This window comes from Panulirus ornatus, chromosome 17, assembly GCF_036320965.1.
Source record: "Panulirus ornatus isolate Po-2019 chromosome 17, ASM3632096v1, whole genome shotgun sequence".
Taxonomy (NCBI): Eukaryota; Metazoa; Arthropoda; class Malacostraca; order Decapoda; family Palinuridae; genus Panulirus; species Panulirus ornatus.
The window spans coordinates 40,473,554-40,491,195 of NC_092240.1; positions in this window are offsets into that span (position 1 = coordinate 40,473,554).

Consider the following 17,642-nt stretch of genomic DNA (forward strand, 5'->3'; position numbering starts at 1 on the left):
TAAATATATATCTATATATATATATATATTTTTTTTTTTTTATTATTATACTTTGTCGCTGTCTCCCGCGTTTGCGGGGTAGCGCAAGGAAACAGACGAAAGAAATGGCCCAACCCCCCCCTCCCATACACATGTATATACATACGTCCACACACGCAAATATACATACCTACACAGCTTTCCATGGTTTACCCCAGACGCTTCACATGCCCTGATTCAATCCACTGATAGCACGTCAACCCCGGTATACCACATCGATCCAATTCACTCTATTCCTTGCCCTCCTTTCACCCTCCTGCATGTTCAGGCCAAGATCACACAAAATCTTTTTCACTCCATCTTTCCACCTCCAATTTGGTCTCTCACTTCTCGTTCCCTCCACCTCCGATACATATATCCTCTTGGTCAATCTTTCCTCACTCATTCTCCTCATGTGCCCAAACCATTTCAAAACACCCTCTTCTGCTCTCTCAACCACGCTCTTTTTATTTCCACACATCTCTCTTACCCTTACGTTACTTACTCGATCAAACCACCTCACACCATACATTGTCCTCAAACATCTCATTTCCAGCACATCCATCCTCCTGCGCACAACTCTATCCATAGCCCACGCCTCGCAACCATAAAACATTGTTGGAACCACTATTCCTTCAAACATACCCATTTTTGCTTCCCGAGATAATGTTCTCGACTTCCATACATTCTTCAAGGCTCCCAGAATTTTCGCCCCCTCCCCCATCCAATGATCCACTTCCGCTTCCATGGTTCCATCCGCTGCCAGATCCACTCCCAGATATCTAAAACACTTTACTTCCTCCAGTTTTTCTCCATTCAAACTTACCTCCCAATTGACTTGACCCTCAACCCTACTGTACCTAATTACCTTGCTCTTATTCACATTTAATCTTAACTTTCTTCTTTCACACATTTTACCAAACTCAGTCACCAGCTTCCGTTGTTTCTCACATGAATCAGCAACCAGCGCTGTATCATCAGCGAACAACTGACTCACTTCCCAGGCTCTCTCATACCCAACAGACTTCATACTTGACCCTCTTTCCAAAACTCTTGCATTCACCTCCCTAACAGCCCCATCCATAAACAAATTAAACAACCATGGCGACATCACACACCCCTGCCGCAAACCTACATTCACTGAGAACCGATCACTTTCCTCTCTTCCTACACGTACACAACTGTGCAACTGGAGAGATGTCTGATCATTATCTTCTGGAGGCTAAGGAGAAGATTTGTATGGGTTTTCAGAAAAGAAGAGTGAATGTTATGGTGAAGAGGGTGGTCAGAGTAAGTGAGCTTGGGAAGGAGACTTGTGTGAGGAAGTACCAGGAGAGACTGTGTACAGAATGGAAAAAGGTGAGAACAATAGAAGTAAGGGGAGTGGGGGAGGAATGGGATGTATTTAGGGAATCAGTGATGGATTGCGCAAAAGATGCTTGTGGCATGAGAAGAGTGGGAGGTGGGCTGTTTAGAAAGGGTAGTGAGTGGTGGGATGAAGAAGTAAGAGTATTAGTGAAAGAGAAGAGAGAGGCATTTGAACGATTTTTGCAGGGAAAAAATGCAATTGAGTGGGAGAAGTATAAAAGAAAGAGACAGGAGGTCAAGAGAAAGGTGCAAGAGGTGAAAAAGAGGGCAAATGAGAGTTGGGGTAAGAGACTATCAGTAAATTTTAGGGAGAATAAAAAGATGTTCTGGAAGGAGGTAAATAGGGTGCGTAAGACAAGGGAGCAAATGGGAACTTCAGTGAAGGGCGTAAATGGGGAGGTGATAACAAGTAGTGGTGATGTGAGAAAGAGATGGAATGAGTATTTTGAAGGTTTGTTGAATATGTCTGATGACAGAGTGGAAGATATAGGGTGTTTTGGTCGAGGTGGTGTGCAAAGTGAGAGGGCTAGGGAAAATGATTTGGTAAACAGAGAAGAGGTAGTAAAAGCTTTGCGGAAGATGAAAGCCGGCAAGGCAGCAGGTTTGGATGGTATTGCAGTGGAATTTATTAAAAAAGGGGGTGACTGTATTGTTGACTGGTTGGTAAGGTTATTTAATGTATGTATGACTCATGGTGAGGTGCCTGAGGATTGGCGGAATGCGTGCATAGTGCCATTGTACAAAGGCAAAGGGGATAAGAGTGAGTGCTCAAATTACAGAGGTATAAGTTTGTTGAGTATTCCTGGTAAATTATATGGGAGGGTATTGATTGAGAGGGTGAAGGCATGTACAGAGCATCAGATTGGGGAAGAGCAGTGCGGTTTCAGAAGTGGTAGAGGATGTGTGGATCAGGTGTTTGCTTTGAAGAATGTATGTGAGAAATACTTAGAAAAGCAAATGGATTTGTATGTAGCATTTATGGATCTGGAGAAGGCATATGATAGAGTTGATAGAGATGCTCTGTGGAAGGTATTAAGAATATATGGTGTGGGAGGCAAGTTGTTAGAAGCAGTGAAAAGTTTTTATCGAGGATGTAAGGCATGTGTACGTGTAGGAAGAGAGGAAAGTGATTGGTTCTCAGTGAATGTAGGTTTGCGGCAGGGGTGTGTGATGTCTCCATGTTTGTTTAATTTGTTTATGGATGGGGTTGTTAGGGAGGTAAATGCAAGAGTCCTGGAAAGAGGGGCAAGTATGAAGTCTGTTGGGGATGAGAGAGCTTGGGAAGTGAGTCAGTTGTTGTTCGCTGATGATACAGCGCTGGTGGCTGATTCATGTGAGAAACTGCAGAAGCTGGTGACTGAGTTTGGTAAAGTGTGTGGAAGAAGAAAGTTAAGAGTAAATGTGAATAAGAGCAAGGTTATTAGGTACAGTAGGGTTGAGGGTCAAGTCAATTGGGAGGTGAGTTTGAATGGAGAAAAACTGGAGGAAGTGAAGTGTTTTAGATATCTGGGAGTGGATCTGTCAGCGGATGGAACCATGGAAGCGGAAGTGGATCATAGGGTGGGGGAGGGGGCTAAAATTTTGGGAGCCTTGAAAAATGTGTGGAAGTCGAGAACATTATCTCGGAAAGCAAAAATGGGTATGTTTGAAGGAATAGTGGTTCCAACAATGTTGTATGGTTGCGAGGCGTGGGCTATGGATAGAGTTGTGCGCAGGAGGATGGATGTGCTGGAAATGAGATGTTTGAGGACAATGTGTGGTGTGAGGTGGTTTGATATATATATATATATATATATATATATATATATATATATATATATATATATATATATATATATATATATATATATATATATATATATATATATATATATATATATATATATATATATATATATGCCCTGGTTCAATCCATTGACAGCACGTCGACCCCGGTATACCACATCCTTCTAATTCACTCTATTCCTTGCACACCTTTCACCCTCCTGTATGTTCAGGCCCCGATCACTCAAAATCTTTGGTGTCCCACTTCTTCTCGTTCACTCCACCTCTGACACATATATCTTCTTTGTCAATCTTTCCTCACTCATTCTCTCCATGTGACCAAACCATTTCAAAACACCCTCTTCTGCTCTCTCAACCACAGTCTTTTTATTTCCACACATCTCTCTTACCCTTACATTACTTACTCGATCAAACCACCTCACACCACATATTGTCCTCAAATATCTCATTTCCAGCACATCCACCCTCCTGCGCACAACTCTATCAATAGCCAACGCCCCGCAACCATACAACATTGTTGGAACCACTGTTCCTTCAAACATACCCATTTTTGCTTTCCGAGATAATGTTCTCGACTTCCACACATTCTTCAATGCTCCCAGAATTTTCGCCCCCTCCCCCACCCTATGATTCACTTCCGCTCCCATGGTTCCATTAGCTACCAGATCCACTCCCAGATATCTAAAACACTTTACTTCCTACAGTTTTTCTCCATTCAAACTTACCTCCCAATTGACTTGAACCTCAACCCTACTGTACTTAATAACTATGCTCTTATTCACATTTACTCTTAACTTTCTTCTTTCACACACTTTACCAAACTCAGTCACCAGCTTCCGCAGTTTCTTACATGAATCAGCCACCAGCGCTGTATCATCAGCGAACAACAACTGACTCACTTCCCAAGCTCTCTCATCCACAACAGACTGCACACTTGCCTCTCTTTCCAAAACTCTTGCATTTACCTCCCAAACAACCCCATCAATAAACAAATTAAACAACCATGGATACATCTCACACCCCTGCCGCAAACCTACATTCACTGAGAACCAATCACTTTCCTCTCTTCTTACACGTACACATGCCTTACATCCTCGATAAAAACTTTTCAATGCTTCTAACAACTTGCCTCCCACACTATATATTTTTAAAACCTTCCACAGAGCATCTCTATCAACTCTATCATATGCTTTCTCCAGATCCATTAATGCTACATACAAATCCATTTGTTTTTCTAAGTATTTCTCACATACATTCTTCAAAGCAAACATCTGATCCACATATCCTCTACCACTTCTGAAACCACACTACTCTTCCCCAATCTGATGCTCTTTACATGCCTTCACCCTCTCAATCAATACCCTCCCATATAATTTACCAGGAATACTCAACAAACTTATACCTCTGTAATTTGAGCACTCACTCTTATCCCCTTTGCCTTTGTACAATGGCACTATGCACGCATTCCGCCAATCCTCAGGCGCCTCACCATGAATCATACATACATTAAATAAGCTTACCAACCAGTCAACAATACAGTCACCCCCTTTGATAAATTCCACTACAATACCATTCACCCCTGCTGCCTTACCGGCTTTCATATTCCGTAAAGCTTTTACTACCTCTTCTCTATTTACCAAATCATTTTCCCTAACCATCTCACTTTGCACACCACCTCGACCAAAACAACCTATATCTGCCACTCTATCATCAAACACATTCAACAAAACTTCAAAATACTCACTCCATCTCCTACTCACATCACCACGACTTGTTATCACCTCCCCATTAGCCCCCTTCACTGAAGTTCCCATTTGTTCCCTTGTATTAAGCACTTTATTTACCTTCTTCCAAAACATCTTTTTATTCTCCCTGAAATGTAATGATACTCTCTCACCTCATCTCTCATTTGCCCTCTTTTTCACCTCTTGCACCTTTCTCTTGACCTCCTGCCTCTTTCTTTTATACCTCTCCCACTCATTTTCATTTTTTCCCTGCAAAAATCGTCCAAATGCCTCTCTTTTCTCTTTCACTAATAATCTTAATTCTTCATCCCACCACTCACTACCTTTTCTAATCAACCCACCTCCCACGTTTCTCATGCCACAAGCATCTTTTGCGCAAGATATCACTGCTTCCCAAAATACATCCCATGCCTCCCCCACTCCCCTAAACTCCTTTCTTCTCACCTTTTTCCATTCTGTACTGAGTCTCTCCTGGTACTTCCTCACAAAAGCCTCCTTCCCAAGCTCACTTACTCTCACCACTCTCTTCACCCCAACATTCTCTCTTCTTTTCTGAAAACCCCCACAAATCTTCACCTTCGCCTCCACAAGATAATGATCAGACATCCCTCCAGTTGCACCTCTCAGCACATTAACATCCAAAAGTCTCTTTTTCGTGCGTCTATCAATTAACACGTAATCCAATAACGCTCTCTGGCCATCTCTCCTACTTACATACGTATACTTATGTATATATCGCTTTTTAAACCAGGTATTCCCAATCACCAGTCCTTTTTCAGCACATAAATCTACAAGCTCTTCACCATTTCCATTTACAACACTAAACACTCATTGTATACCAATTATTCCCTCAACTGCCACATTACTCACCTTTGCATTCAAATAACCCATCACTATAACCCGGTCTTGTGCATCAAAACCACTAACACACTCATTCAGCTGCTCCCAAAACACTTGCTTCTCATGATCTTTCTTCTCTTGCACAGGTGCATATGTACCATTAATCACCCATCTCTCTCCATCAACTTTCAGTTTTACCCATATCAATCTAAAATCTACTTTCTTACACTCTATCACATATTCCCACAACTCATGATTCAGGAGTAGTCCCACTCCTTCCCTTGCTCTTGACCTCTCACTAACCCCTGACTTTACTCCCAAAACATTCCCAAACCACTCTTACCCTTTACCCTTGAGCTTCGTTTCAGTCAGAGCCAAAACATCCAGGTTCCTTTCCTCAAACATACAACCTATCTCTCCCTTTTTCTCATCTTGGTTACATCCCCACACATTTAGACACCCCAATCTGAGCCTTCGAGGAGGATGAGCACTCCTCGCGTGACTCCTTCTTTTGTTTCCCCTTTTAGAAAGTTAAAATACAAGGAGGGGAGGGTTTCTGGCCACCCGCTCCCATCCCCTTTAGTCGCCCTCTACGACACGTGAGGAATGCGTGGGAAGTATTCTTTCTCCCCTATCCCTATATATATATATATATATATATATATATATATATATATATATATATATATATATATATATATATATATATATATATATGTATATATATATATATATATATATATATATATATATATATATATATATATATATATATATATATATTTTTTTTTTTTTTTTTTTTTTTTTTTTTTTTTTTTTTTTTAATTTGTCGCTGTCTCCCGCGTTAGCGAGGTAGCGCAAGGAAACAGACGAAAGAAATGGCCCAACCCCCCCCCATACACATGTACATACACACGTCCACACACGCAAATATACATACCTACACAGCTTTCCATGGTTTACCCCGGACGCTTCACATGCCTTGATTCAATCCACTGACAGCACGTCAACCCCTGTATACCACATCGCTCCACTTCACTCTATTCCTTGCCCTCCTTTCACCCTCCTGCATGTTCAGGCCCCGATCACACAAAATCCTTTTCACTCCATCTTTCCACCTCCAATTTGGTCTCCCTCTTCTCCTCGTTCCCTCCACCTCCGACACATATATCCTCTTGGTCAATCTTTCCTCACTCATTCTCTCCATGTGCCCAAACCATTTCAAAACACCCTCTTCTGCTCTCTCAACCACGCTCTTTTTATTTCCACACATCTCTCTCACCCTTACGTTACTTACTCGATCAAACCACCTCACACCACACATTGTCCTCAAACATCTCATTTCCAGCACATCCATCCTCCTGCGCACAACTCTATCCATAGCCCACGCCTCGCAACCATACAACATTGTTGGAACTACTATTCCTTCAAACATACCCATTTTTGCTTTCCGGGATAATGTTCTCGACTTCCACACATTTTTCAAGGCTCCCAAAATTTTCGCCCCCTCCCCCACCCTATGATCCACTTCCGCTTCCATGGTTCCATCCGCAGACAGATCCACTCCCAGATATCTAAAACACTTCACTTCCTCCAGTTTTTCTCCATTCAAACTCACCTCCCAATTGACTTGACCCTCAACCCTACTGTACCTAATAACCTTGCTCTTATTCACATATATATATATATATATATATATATATATATATATATATATATATATATATATATCTTTTTTCTTTCAAACTATTCGCCATTTCCCGCATTAGCGAGGTAGCGTTAAGAACAGAGGATTGGGCCTTTGAGGGAATACCCTCACCTAGCCCAATTTTCTGTTCCTTCTTTTGAAAAAAAAAAAAAAAAAAAAAAAAAAACCGAGAGGGGAGGATTTCCAGCCCCCCGCTCCCTCCCCTTTTAGTCGCCTTCTACGACACGCAGGGAATACGTGGGAAGTATTCTTAATCCCCTATCTCCAGGGATATATATATATATATATATATATATATATATATATATATATATATATATATATATATATATATATATATATATATATATATAGGGGATAGGAGAGAAAGAATACTTCCCACGTATTCCCTGCGTGTCGTAGAAGGCGACTAAAAGGGAAGGGAGCGGGGGGCTGGAAATCCTCCCCTCTCGTTTTTTTTTTTTTTTTTTTTTTTTTCCAAAAGAAGGAACAGAGAAGGGGGCCAGGTGAGGGTATTCCCTCAAAGGCCCAGTCCTCTGTTCTTAATGCTACCTCGCTATCGCGGGAAATGGCGAATAGTATAAAAACAATATATGTGTATATATATATATATATATATATATATATATATATATATATATATATATATATATATATATATATATATATATATATATATATATATATTTATATATATATATATATATATATATATATATATATATATATATATATATATATATATATATATATATATATATATATATATATATATATATATATATATATATATATATATATATATATATATATATATATATATATATATATATATATATATATATATATATATATATATATATATATATATATATATATATATATACATATATATATGTATATATATATATATATATATATATATATATATATATATATATATATATATATATATATATATATATATATATATATATATATATATATATATATATATATATATATATATATATATATACATATATATATATATATATATATATATATATATATATATATATGTATATATATATATATATATATATATATATATATATATATATATATATATATATATATATATATATACATATATATATGTATATATATATATATATATATATATATATATATATATATATATATATATATATATATATATATATATATATATATACATATGTATATAAGGATATATATATATATATATAAAGTGAGCTTGGGAAGGAGACTTGTGTGAGGAAGTACCAGGAAAGACTGAGTACAGAATGGAAAAAGGTGAGAACAAAGGAGGTAAGGGGAGTGGGGAAGGAATGGGAGGTATTTAGGGAAGCAGTGATGGCTTGCGCAAAAGATGCTTGTGGCATGAAAAGCGTGGGAGGTGGGCAGATTAGAAAGGGTAGTGAGTGGTGGGATGAAGAAGTAAGATTATTAGTGAAAGAAAAGAGAGAGGCATGTGGACGATTTTTGCAGGGGAATAATGCAAATGAGAGGGAGATGTATAAAAGAAAGAGGCACGAGGTCAAGAGAAAGTTGCAAGAGGTGAAAAAGAGGGCAAATGAGAGATGGGGTCAGAGAGTATCATTAAATCTTAGGGAGAATAAAGAGATGTTTTGGAAGGAGGTAAATAAAGTGCGTAAGACAAGGGAACAAATGGGAACTTCTGTGAAGGGGGCTAATGGGGAGGTGATAGCAAGTAATGGTGATGTGAGAAGGAGATGGAGTGAGTATTTTGAAGGTTTGTTGAATGTGTTTGATGATAGAGTGGCAGATATAGGGTGTTTTGGTCGAAGTGGTGTGCAAAGTGAGAGGGTTGGGAAAAATGATTTGGAAAACAGAGAAGACGTAGTAAAAGCATTGTGGAAGATGAAAGCCGGCAAGGCAGCGGGTTTGGATGGTATTGCAGTGGAATTTATCAAAAACGGGGGTGTCTCTATTCTTGACTGGTTGGTAAGGTTATCTAATGTATTTATAATTCATGGTGAGGTGCCTGAGGATTGGCGGAATGCTTGCATAGTGAAATTGTACAAAGGGAAAGGGGATAAGAGTGAGTGATGAAATTACAGAGGTATAAGTTTGTTGAGTATTCCTGGTGAATTATATGAGAGGGTATTGATTGAGAGGGTCAAGGCATGTACGGAGAATCAGATTGGGGAAGAGCAGTGTGGTTTCAGAATTATTAGAGGATGTGTGGATCCAGTGTTTGCTTTAAAGAATGTATCTGAGAAATACTTAGAAAAGCAAATGGATTTGTATGTAGCATTTATGGATCTGGAGAAGGCATATGATAGAGTTGATAGAGATGCTTTGTGGAAGGTATTAAGAATATATGGTGTGGGATGCAAGTTGTTAGAAGCAGTAAAAAGTTTTTATCGAGGATGTAAGGCATGTGTACGTGTAGGAAGAGAGGAAAGTGATTGGTTCTCAGTAAATGTAGGTTTGCGGCAGGGGTGTGTGATGTCTTCATGGTTGTTTAATTTGTTTATAGATGGGGTTGTTAGGGAAGTGAATGCAACAGTTTTGGAATAAGGGCCAAGTATGCAGTCTATTGTGGATGAGAGAGCCTGGGAAGTGAGTCAGTTGTTGTTCGCTGATGATACAGCGCTGGTGGCTGATTCATATGAGAAACTGCAGAAGATGGTGACTGAGTTTGGTAAAGTGTGTGAAAGAAGAAAGTTGAGAGTAAATATGAATAAGGGCAAGGTTATTAGGTACAGTAGGGTTGAGGGTCAAGTCAATTGGGAGGTAAGTTTGAATGGAGAAAAACTGGATGAAGTGAAGTGTTTTAGATATCTGGGAGTGGATTTGGTAGCGGATGGAATCATCGAAGTGGAAGTGAATTATAGGGTGGGGGAGGGGGCGAGATTTTTGGGAGCCTTGAAGAATGTGTGAAAGTCGAGAACATTATCTCGGAAAGCAAAAATGGGTATGTTTGAAGGAATAGTGGTTCCAACAATGTTGTATGGTTGCGAGGCGTGGGCTATGGATAGAGTTGTGTGGAGGAGGGTGGATGTGCTGGAAATGAGATGTTTGAGGACAATATGTGGTGTGAGGTGGTTTGATCGAGTAAGTAATAATAGGGTAAGAGAGATGTGTGGTAACAAAAAGAGTGTGGTTGAGAGAGCAGAAGAGGATGTTTTGAAATGGTTTGGGCACATGGAGAGAATGAGTGAGGAAAGATTGCCCAAGAGGATATATGTGTCATAGATGGAGTGAACGAGGAGAAATGGGAGACCAAATTGGAGGTGGAAAGATGGAGTGGAAAAGATTTTGGGTGATCGGGGCCTAAACATCCAGGAGGGTGAAAGGCGTGCAAGGAATAGAGTGAATTGGAACGATGTGGTATACCTGGGTCGACCTGCTGTCAATGGATTGAGCCAGGGCATGTTAAGCGTCTGGGGTAAACAATGGAAAGTTCTTTGGGCCTGGATGTGGAAAGGGAACTGTGGTTTCGGTGCATTATTACATGACAGCTAGAGACTGAGTGTGAACGAATGTGGCCTTTGTTTTCTTTCCTAGCGCTACCTCGCACACATGAGGGGGAGGGGGTTGTTATTCAATATGTGGCGAGGTTGCGATGGGAATGAATAAAGGCAGACAGTATGAATTATGTACGTGTGTATATATGTATATGTCTGTGTGTGTGTATATATATGTATACGTTGAGATATATAGGTATGTATATTTGCGTGTGTGGACGTGTATGTATATACAGGTGTATGTGGGTGGATTGGGCCATTCTTTCGTCTGTTTCCTTGCGCTACCTCGCTAACGCGGGAGACAGCAACAAAGCAAAATGAATAAAAAAAAAAGCTGATGGAGCTTTGTATGTTCTATGAAGGTGCGCGTTCATATACACTTTATTCGTATTCATATAACTCCGCGTTGTACAGTCAGGTTCGGTAAAACGCTATCAGCTGGCTATGTGTTCTGTTCGGAAACAACCGATAGACCCCGTTGCTCACCATAGTGAGACGAAGGGTATTCGAGTACTTAGTATTTCGAATAGTTGTTTCCTATTATACAGTCCCTTAGCCTAGCGGTTAGCATGCCTGCCTCTTGCACAAGGGGTCCCAGGTTTGATCCTGGCTGATGGAGCTTTGTATGTTCTATGAAGGTGCGCGTTCATATACACTTTATTCGTATATATATATATATATATATATATATATATATATATATATATATATATATATATATATATATATATATATATATATATCTTTCTTTCTTTCTTTCAAACTATTCGCCATTTCCCGCATTAGCGAGGTAGCGTTAAGAACAGAGGACTGGGCCTTTGAGGGAATACCCTCACCTGGCCCAATTCTCTGTTCCTTCTTTTGGAAAATTAAAAAAAAAAACCGAGAGGGGAGGATTTCCAGCCCCCCGCTCCCTCCCCTTTTAGTCGCCTTCTACGACACGCAGGGAATACGTGGGAAGTACTCTTAATCCCCTATCCCCAGGGATCATATATATATATATATATATATATATATATATATATATATATATATATATATATATATTCCTATGAATCCACGGGAAAAATGAAGCACGATAAGTTCCCAAGTGCACTTTCGTGTAATAATCATATCATCAGGGGAGACACAAGCGAGAAATATAAGTCAGTTAGTATACATCGAAGAGACGAATCTAGGACGCCATTTGGTAAACATGTGATTTTCCAAAACATACGTCTAAAACATATCTTGATCTTGCGCAAAATTGTTATCCTTTCCAACATGAATTTCACACTGCTCTTCTATTACTTTTCTACGAGCTGTCCTGGACTTTCTCCTTTCGTTACTGCTTTCTCCAAATCGCTAATGAAGACCCACCAACTGAAGTTACGAATTGGACTCCTTAGGAAATGCCTTGATGAACAAGTAATGCCAAGATCTGTCCTACCTCAACGATTGCTGCCGCTGTCTGGTCGACCATTTGAACAATTTCAAAAGATTATCTTAAAGAGGAACATTGAATTAAACAAACTTGAAATGGAGGAGGCTTTTCGCATTTCAAGAGCGAAGAAACTTGCCTTTCAAATGGCAGTACCAATATATTGGAAGAGCGGGATGTTGGACTATTGCTATGATAGATTAAGGAAACAACGCAATAGGCTACAAATGTCACTAAATTGTAAGGTGGACCATCTTATCAAATGCAGCGACTGGGCCAAGAACACAAACCCATCTTTTGTGGTAAAACTGTTTATTAAACAACTAGATAAGGATTCTCTTTGTGCATTAGGCTATGGTTTATGTTTTGTGTGCTCTAACAGGGAAGCCAGCTGTGTTGATGCCACAAAGTCTTTTTGTAATTTAGAGAAATACAGTATTTTAAGTAATGATGAAATTAATATCTGTAAGGGTTTTGTATGTGCCAGTTTGTCAAAACCAGTGGAACCTAATTGCCCTAAAAGATTTATAAGAGTTATCAACACCTTAAAAAAAGACAAGGATATACATATTACTAAAGCAGATAAGGCTAAGACTATTGTGATTTAAGACAAAAGTAACCATTTATCTAAAATGAATGATCTTCTAAATGATGACACAACATATTCTAAATTTAGTAAAAATCCCTTAGAAGCAGTTAAATCTCATTTCCATACAGAAATGAAGTACTTGTTGAAAGGTAATAGTTCTCTTGTCAAAGGTTTGTCATCATTGTCCCCTTCATTGCCATATATATATGGACTTATCAAAACACATAAACAGAATTTTCCAGCAAGACCTATAGTGAGTTCAGTAGGCTCCATCACATATAAATTGTCAAAATGGTTAGTTTCTTTATTAATCCCTTCAGTGGGTAAGGTATCAAATTCTAATATCATGAACAATGTAGATTTAGTCAACAAGCTAAACAATATCAATGTTAATTTTAATTTGAAAATAGTTAGCTTTGATGTTTCCTCACTTTTCACTAAAGTTCCAGTTGATGAACTTTTAGAATATTTATTTGATTTACCTGTTTCAAAGTATGTTTCCAATGAACTGATAAAATTGTTTATAAAAGACTGTGTATTTCAATTCAATGGAGACTGTTATGCTCAAAAGTTTGGTATGGCAATGGGTAACCCTCTTTCACCTGCACTAAGTAATCTTTATATGGAATTATTTGAAACCAAATTACTAAAGGATACCTTACCTTCTAATGCAATTTGGTTTAGGTTGGAGATGATGTTCTTTGTGTTTGGCCAACAAATGAGAAATCACAAATATTTCTACCCTTACTTAACAATTTAGTACCTTCCGTCAAATTTGCTGTATAAAATGTAGATATTGGTAAGTTACCATTTCTAGATTGCATGATCCATAGACAAGGAAACAAGTTTAAGTTTAACATATACAGAAAACCCACCAATGTATGCTCATATATCCATTATTACTCATCTCAACATGACAGAGTTAAATCATCATTTCAATGTATTTTCCTTGGGGCATTACGTATTTGCAGTCCAGAGTTTATTGATGATGAGTTTGAGAAGATATATTCTATTGGATCTAAGTTAAAGTACCCTAGATCTTTCATTGAAAAATCCCTTAAGTTAGCAAAGAAATCATTTTAAAGAGTTGAGCCCAAACCTCCCAGTGACACCAAGAATCTTTTAGCTCTCCCTTTTAATAATACTTCCCATGTTGCTTTAATCTTTTAATGTAAATAATGCCTTTAGCAACAATTATACTATAAAGAACATCTTAATCAGGAATTCACCAGAACATTCTCTAAGATGCATCTATAAAGTGTCATGTGGAAATTGTGATAAATTCTATGTTCGTCAGACTGGTACGGATCTTTCTGTTAGACTTAAGCAACATAAATGTTGTATAAGAACGGGACAAGAATCAAATGCCTTGTTTAATCACGTTAAAACTATTGACTGGAGTAATACTATCTTAGTTATTAACTCTAACTCTATTACAAGGAGAAATATCATTGAATCTTTTATTCTTAAATACACAAAGAATTATATTCTTAATATTAGTGATGGTCTATACAAATTAGATAATTTTTGTTGTAGATAAAATTTGTAAGATGATAAGTTTATGAAAGCTCATTTTATGTTTTGGACAATCATATGTTTGCCAAGTGGCGTCCTAGCTTCGTCTCTTTGATGTATATCAACTGACTTGTGTTTCTCTCTTGCGTCTCAGCTGATGATGTGATTATTACACGAAATGCTCTTGGGAACTTGTGTTTCATTTTCACCGTGGACTCATATATATATATATATATATATATATATATATATATATATATATATATATATATATATATATATATATATATATATATTTTTCTTTTTCTTTCATGCTATTCGCCATTTCCCGCCTCAGCCATGTAGCGTTAAGAACAGAGGACTGGGCTTCTGAGGAAGCATCCTCACCCGGACCCCATCTCTGCTCCTTCCTTTGAAAAAAAGAAAAAAAAAGAGAGGGGAAGATTTCCAGCCCCCCGCTCCCTTCCCTTTTAGTCGCCTTCTACGACACGCAGGGAATACGTGGGAAGTATTCTTTCTCCCCTATCCCCAGAGATGAAATATATATATATATATATATATATATATATATATATATATATATATATATATATATATATATATATATATATATATATAAGTATTTTTATTTATTTATTTATTTTGCTTTGTCGCTGTCTCCCGAGTTAGCGAGGTGGCGCAAGCAAATAGACGAAAGAATGGCCCAACCCACCCATATACAACTGTATATACACATAAACATCCACACACGAAAATATACATACCTATACATCTAAATGTACGCATTTATATACACACAGAGACATATACATATATACACATGTACATAATTCATACTTTTTATTTATATTTTATTTATTATACTTTGTCGCTGTCTCCCGCGTTTGCGAGGTAGCGCAAGGAAACAGACGAAAGAAATGGCCCAACCCCCCCCCATACACATGTATATACATACGACCACACACGCAAATATACATACCTACAGAGCTTTCCATGGTTTACCCCAGACGCTTCACATGCCTTGATTCAATCCACTGACAGCACGTCAACCCCGGTATACCACATCGCTCCAATTCACTCAATTCCTTGCCCTCCTTTCACCCTCCTGCATATTCAGGCCCCGATCACACAAAATCTTTTTCACTCCATCTTTCCACCTCCAATTTGGTCTCCCTCTTCTCCTTGTTCCCTCCACATCCGACACATATATCCTCTTGGTCAATCTTTCCTCACTCATCCTCTCCATGTGCCCAAACCACTTCAAAACACCCTCTTCTGCTCTCTCAACCACGCTCTTTTTATTTCCACACATCTCGCTTACCCTTACGTTACTCACTCGATCAAACCACCTCACACCACACATTGCCTCAAACATCTCATTTCCAACACATCCATAATCCTGCGCACAACTCTATCCACAGCCCACGCCTCGCAACCATACAACATTGTTGGAACCACTATTCCTTCAAACATACCCATTTTTGCTTTCCGAGATAATGTTCTCGACTTCCACACATTCTTCAAGGCCCCCAGGATTTTCGCCCCCTCCCCCACCCTATGATCCACTTCCGCTTCCATGGTTCCATCCGCTGCCAGATCCACTCCCAGATATCTAAAACACTTCACTTCCTCCAGTTTTTCTCCATTCAAACTCACCTCCCACTTGATTTGACCCTCAACCCTACTGTACCTAATAACCTTGCTCTTATTCACATTTACTCTTAACTTTCTTCTCCCACACACTTTTCCAAACTCAGTCACCAGCTTCTGCAGTTTCTCACATGAATCAGCCACCAGCGCTGTATCATCAGCGAACAACAACTGACTCACTTCCCAAGCTCTCTCATCCCCAACAGACTTCATACTTGCCCCTCTTTCCAAAACTCTTGCATTTACCTCCCTAACAACCCTATCCATAAACAAATTAAACAACCATGGAGACATCACACACCCCTGCCGCAAACCTACATTCACTGAGAACCAATCACTTTCCTCTCTTCCTACACGTACACATGCCTTACATCCTCGATAAAAACTTTTCACTGCTTCTAACAACTTTCCTCCAACACCATATATTCTTAATACCTTCCACAGAGCATCTCTATCAACTCTATCATATGCCTTCTCCAGATCCATAAATGGTACATACAAATCCATTTGCTTTTCTAAGTATTTCTCACATACATTCTTCAAAGCAAACACCTGATCCACACATCCTCTACCACCTCTGAAACCACACTGCTCTTCCCCAATCTGATGCTCTGTACATGCCTTCACCCTCTCAATCAATACCCTCCCATATAATTTACCAGGAATACTCAACAAACTTATACCTCTGTAATTTGAGCATTCACTCTTATCCCCTTTGCCTTTGTACAATGGCACTATGCACGCATTCCGCCAATCCTCAGGCACCTCACCATGAGTCATACATACATTAAATAACCTTACCAACCAGTCAACAATACAGTCACCCCCTTTTTTAAAAAATTCCACTGCAATACCATCCAAACCTGCTGCCTTGCCGGCTTTCATCTTCCGCAAAGCTTTCACTACCTCTTCTCTGTTTACCAAATCATTTTCCCTAACCCTCTCACTTTGCACACCACCTCGACCAAAACACCCTATATCTGCCACTCTATCATCAAACACATTCAACAAACCTTCAAAATACTCACTCCATCTCCTTCTCACATCACCACTACTTGTTATCACCTCCCCATTTGCGCCCTTCACTGAAGTTCCCATTTGCTCCCTTGTCTTACGCACTTTATTTACCTCCTTCCAGAACATCTTTTTATTCTCCCTAAAATTTAATGATACTCTCTCACCCCAACTCTCATTTCCCCTAATTCATACTGTCTGCCTTTATTCATTCTCATCGTCACCTCGCCACACATGGAATAACAACCCCCTACCTCATCACTTCTGCGAGGTAGCGCTAGGAAGAGACAACAAAGGCCCCATTCGTTCACATTCAGTCTCTAGCTGTCATGTAATAATGCACCGAAACCACAGCTCCCTTTCCACATCCAGGCCCAACACAACTTTCCATGGTTTACCACAGACGCTTCGCATGCCCTGGTTCAATACATTGACAGCACGTCGTCCACGGTATACCACATCGTTCCAATTC